Source organism: Canis aureus, chromosome 6 (assembly GCF_053574225.1).
Source record: "Canis aureus isolate CA01 chromosome 6, VMU_Caureus_v.1.0, whole genome shotgun sequence".
NCBI lineage: Eukaryota > Metazoa > Chordata > Mammalia > Carnivora > Canidae > Canis > Canis aureus.
Window position 1 is genome coordinate 12,769,035 of NC_135616.1, and position 5,971 is coordinate 12,775,005.

The 5,971-nt window shown below is 35.4% G+C and overlaps 1 non-coding gene across 1 annotated transcript; it reads left to right on the top strand.

Annotated features, from left to right (window-relative positions):
• Positions 1-5,458: 5,458 nt before the first annotated feature.
• Positions 5,459-5,597, top strand: LOC144316610 (small nucleolar RNA SNORA1). The gene has a single exon (XR_013382552.1). It is a non-coding gene; the product is annotated as a small nucleolar RNA SNORA1 (small nucleolar RNA).
• The last annotated feature ends 374 nt before the right edge of the window (positions 5,598-5,971 follow it).

Below are 5,971 nucleotides of genomic sequence, written 5' to 3' on the forward strand. Positions count from 1 at the left end.
TGATCCAGAGTATCAAAACCAAAGTCTAAATAGTAGCTATGAGAAATTAGACAGATGAGTTGTTTCAGCTTCAGTGTATTCATCAATAAGTTGGGAAAATTATATCTGCTGTACCAATACCAAAACATTGTCCTAAATGAAATAAACCAGTAAGTTTGGAAATTTTTATATTAGTTTTTATCAAATTAATATAATAATATGATTATCAATAAGGAAGAGTAATTAAACTTGAGAGTAAGGAGAGGATTCTGTATAATGCCATAACTAATTCATTACATATTGAATATTTGTGCTTGTGTCCCTACACCTATGGTTATTCTAGAAATAGCTGTCTCTGGCCTCTCTGGCTATCTCAATGAGCAGGGTATTTAGAAGTAGGAGCATATGTGTTACCTCCACACATAATCAACAGCATTTGCAAGAAATATGTTAAAGGATTTTGTTTTCCTCTAATAGAAAGTAGAGGATTTTTGACTCTGCAATAAGTCTGTGGGAAGATAAAAGGAGTAATAAAAATCTTTATGATGAACAGTATTAAAAAACAGAAAGCAGGGGATCCCTGGGTGGCTCAGTGGTTTAGCGCCTGCCTTTGGCCCAGGGCGCGATCCTGGAGTCCTGGGATCAAGTCCCGCGTCGGTATCTCGGCATGGAGCCTGCTTCTCCCTCCTCCTGTGTCTCTGCCCCCGCCACCCCCCCCTCCTCTCTATGTCTATCATAAATAAATAAATAAATCTTAAAAAAAAAAACCAGAAAGCAAATAGTGCTGTGTAGGAAAAAAAAGGAGATATGAATAGTGAACTTACTCAGTTTTGTTTGGCTTAATAACAAATGTCCAAACATCAAAACAAAATAGTATTTTTAAAATCCAACTTCACTTTATATACTGAAAATAATTAATAGATCAACAGAAAGACATTTATGAATTGCATGGATTATTTAAAAGGCACAATATTCCCTTTTGCTCTCCTTTTCAAAAACAAGGGCAAATATCTTCAGTCAAAAGGAAAGGGAAAGAGTCAAAAGGAAAGGGAAAGAGTGGTAGATAATATTAGAAAAGAAGAAATTATAAAACAAAAATAAACATTAGACTCAGTTATTAAAGGAAATTTATACCAACCAAAGCTCTTAAAGTAATCTAACTTCCCCTTTGTTATTATAAAAATTATATAGCCTATCTTTGGCTGACAGTCCATCAACTGAATAAAAATATGTATGTCTTTTGCAAGAGCCGCTAATTTTCATAGAAGAATATCCTGAAGAAGTGCATAACAGCATTTCGCTGCATGAATTTGGTAGGATTATAGGGTCTTTACGCTTCTGTAAAAGTCCTAGATCACAGGGAATTCCTTCTTTTAACAAAGTAATTCCAAAGTACATGAATGAAATAGTCTTATTAATCCTATGTGGCCTTTTCTTAGTGCCTCTACACCTAAAATATTCAAATTTGCTTTGTTTTACAATTAAATCTTGGCTTTGCATCTTGTGGGGCATACCCTCAGCCTACTATTTTCTTAACCACAATACTACCACATGTGGAATTTTATAAAGAAAACAAGACCACAATTTACTAGTTTTAGTTGATGTGATTTCTTATCTAGTAGGAAGCTATATGGAAAGGGTGAAAGAGTCTGAATTTAAATTAAAATTATACCATTTATTATTTTCATGAACTTAAGAATTTTTTTAAAAATCTCTGATCTTCATTCCCAGATCTGTAAAGTTGCCATAAGAGTGAGTACTAGCATGTCCAACTTGCTTTATGCAATGCCTGGCATATATTAGATATAAAACAAATAGCACTATTATATTTTATTGCATTTCTACAATTAAGATAAAAACTCATAATTTGGAACTACCAAGTAAGTCTAGGTAAAATTATGAAATCTTAAAACTTTCTACTATAAACACGTTAAAAATGTTCGCATTTATTATTTCAGTTCACATATATTTCATTTTAAGTATGAGGAGATGGGTTCAATGCATTGTTCAAATCACTGCTGTATAGCAGATCAAGGAGACAAATTCGTGTCTTATGGCACTGACCACTCCATATCATGTTACTGAGAATAGCAGGGAACTGGAGGGTTTGATGGTATTCTGTCTCAGAATCTTTCTCATTTCAGTTGATGGCAACTTTATCCTTCCATGTAGCTGAGACCAAAAACCTTGGAGCCATTCTTTATTCCCCTCTATCATACTATCATATTTATTCGATCAAGATTTTTTAAAATTATTTTCAAAATCTATTTGAATTTCTTTGAATTCTCACCACCACCACCACTGGTCATCTATCCTTTGAATTTCTCCCAAATTTCTACTCTTACCACTCAGCACTCCCAACCATGGTCCCTTTGAAATACAGCAGCTAGAGTTACTCTTTAATAATGCAAGTAAGATCTTGTGACTAGGGCAGCCCTGGTGGCCCAGCGGTTTGGCGCTACTTTCGACCCAGGGTGTGATTCTGGAAACCAGGAAACGAGTCCCACGTCTGGCTCCCTGTGTGGAGCCTGCTTCTCCCTCTGCCTGTGTCTGTTTCTCTCTCTCTCTCTCTCATGAATAAATAAATAAAAGCTTAAAAAAACAGTTCTTGTGACTATTCTCTCAAAATCCCCTAATGATTCAGTTTTGCTAAATAAGCACCAAGGTCTTTACAATGGTCTAGAAGGCTATATATTACCGGACCCTAGTTAATTCCTTGCTTTCCCTCTCATTTTCTTTGCTTCACTCCCATAACAACTAATCTTTCCCTGAGGGCCCAAGTGGGATCCTTCTGGAATTCTCTTTCCTCAAGTTTTTGCATAGTCAATTTCTTCACCTTCCTCAAAGACCATGTCTCTGCTAAAATGTCACCTTGTCAATAGGGCTTATCCCTGGCCTCCCAGGCCAAAATTAGAACTTATCCCTTAAGCAGTTCTGATTTCCTTACTTTGATCTATTTATTTTTATTTCTATAGTATTTTTCTCCTTTTGAGACACTATTTAACTTACTAAGTGTATTGGCTACAGTCTGACTCCCCCTAATATTAAAATTTAGTCCCCATGATAGTAAGAACAAGTGCCTAGCAGGTGACCAAGTGTTGCCTAAATGAATATTGCCTTCTGTTTCCCATCTTACTTTTAGAACAAAAACCCAAACATTTCCTCCCCAAACATAGACACAGACACACACAGACACACACACACACACACAGACACACACACACACACACACTTTCACCTCAAACACCATTACTTCTGACAGACCTACTCTTCCTAGACATTACATCATAGTTTCTTAAAATATTGTTCATGTATTCGATCTTAGAATTAATTGCAAAGGATTTTTGATTGAAAGAATAAATTCCTAGCACCCCTCCAGAAATGCTAACTTGGAATTTTTAGAGGTGAGTTTTTTTAACGTGACCTATTTGCACATTGGAGTTTAAGAACATTGACTAGCCCTGCATTGTTTCCCCTTCTGTTTTCCCCAATCTCAGCCATAATCTTTCTTGCAAAAATCAATAAAACCAGGCATCCCCTAAAGCCAATCATTGAAATATCTACCAAAGAAATCTTCTCCCACCTTTGTATTCCACTCTGAAAAATGAAAACTATTGATATGGGTCAGGGTCAAAGTGCTAACATCCAAAAATTTTAGTTCATGACAGAAGTGAAAAAAATGGCAGCCATATCATATGTCCATTTTGAAGTCATCTTTTTATATTTCTTTTTCCTGTTGTTGGGAGTAATTTTCTGTCATGCAACTAACAGTCATCTGTCCTCCTCTGTCTCTCCTTATTACCACTGCCACCTCAAGAAAACCCACAATGGATCCATAGGCTGCCTATGTTCTAGATCGTGAAAAGAAGTCTGTTTTTCCTCTTAGCTCTGATTCTCTCTCTCTCTCTTTTTTTAAATATTTTATTTATTTATTCATGAGTGATACAGAGAGAGAGGCAGAGACGCAGGCAAGGGAGAAGTAGGCTCTGTGCAGGGAGCTTGATGTGGGACTTGATCCCAGGACCTGGGATCACGCCCTGGGCCGAAGGCAGATGCTCAACCACTGAGCCATCCAGGCGTCCCTTTTTTAAAAAATATTTTATTTATTTATTCATGAGAGATGCAGAAAGAGAGGCAGAGATGCAGGCAGAGGGAGAAGCAGGCTCTGTGCAGGGAGCCAGCTCTGATTCTCTTTGCCTCATCTCATACTGTACTGGTAAGACAGGATGAAAAGATTAGAAGCTTGGCTTATATCAAAGGAATATATATATTTATATTTATTATTTGAATTCTCAGACCAGAAAGAAGCACATATGTGATCAGTACTAAATGTGTCAAATAAGAAAAGGGTCTTTAGCTCAGACCAATGGAAGAGTTTTAGAGGGTCCAAGAACTTTGTAAAGTTGATTCACAAAATGTATTTTTTGTATTCCTTATTTTTATGGAAATGGGGTACAATAGCTTTCCTCAAATTCTCAAAATATTCTGAAAATTAAAAAAAAAAAGATTAAAAGCCATTTCCCTTAGGGTTCAAGTTTAATTATTATTAATGTCTTCATATAAGATCCTGTCTGTATAAATAAATAAGTATATTGTTTTTCATATTTTCCTTGCAAAAGTATGATAGTATACTTAGTAAATATCCTTATTTCTGCTCATTGCCAACATCCATCACCACTCCAAGATAATATTCTTGCATTTTAAGTTCTCAATTTTGAGATTCAATCCTAAGAAATGAATAACCAGAGCATTCCAAGGCCTTTGGACAGCCCACTTTGAACAGTGCTTTGACTTCAAGCCCAGAATCTATCACCAAATCCTCAAACTCTATCAATCCTAGAATTAGTCTTTTAAAAATTATTTGGTAATGAGAAAACATGAGACATTCTGTAAAAAATCAAAATTTAACTCAAGTACATAAATTGATCATTCAATTTCTAAAAATAAATTTTAAAACAACTTTTAAAAAAGTAAATTAAAATTGAAGTAATTTTTTTTTATGATAGTCATACAGAGAGAGAGAAAGAGAGGCAGAGACATATGCAGAGGGAGAAGCAGGCTCCATGCACAGGGAGCCCGACGTGGGATTCGATCCCGGGTCTCCAGGATCGCACCCTGGGCCAAAGGCAGGCGCCAAACCGCTGCGCCACCCAAGGATCCCAAAATTGAAGTAAATTTAACTTGAATATTTTACCTTCTATTTGTTTCCTACTGGCATTTTAGATTTTTAAGTAATCTGGGGTTTACTATAGGAGTAAAATAATTTCATTTGAGCAAGAATTTGCATTAAATGCAAATTAAATTTCCTTTGTTCTTTTTTAAAATTTAAAATGAAATATAATTTCTCATCTTATTGAAACATTTAGAATAAATTCAATAATAAATTAGCATTTCTCTCTCTATGTTTCATTCGTCAACAAATGTTTTTCAAGCTCCTTTATTGTTCAGGATATGGCATGGGTTATGAAGAAACATTCAAAGCCTTATTCTAGATGGAAATGGGCACTGTCATTCATGGTGTCCAGAAATTGTTAATGTAGGTACATTGACACATGGGTTATGCTTCCATTACAGCAAGTTCATTGCAATGGTGAGTTACAATGAGACCTGTAACATTTTCTGCTAGGCTCATGGAGTAGAGTGGAAGAAGACTTTTCATTAGGAACAACTAAGGAATAATAATCTTAGATCATTTGCCAAAATAGCAATCAATGTACTTCCTGCAATTTGACTTCTAGAGCCATAAGAAATTGGTAAAGATTACAGGTTGGGAATTTCTGAAGTATATCCATACTCAAGTGGAGGTCAAAGAAGCCCAACTGAAAGTACTCTGGACTGACAGTGATAACTGGGGATTGAACAAAAGTTCTTTTTAAAGGGCTATTTTGAAGATTATGATTCTGACTTTGGAGAAACTACAATGATTGGCAGTGGAAGGAATCACATGTAAAATTACTTAAATAAAATTTATTGACTTTAAATTTTAAAAATA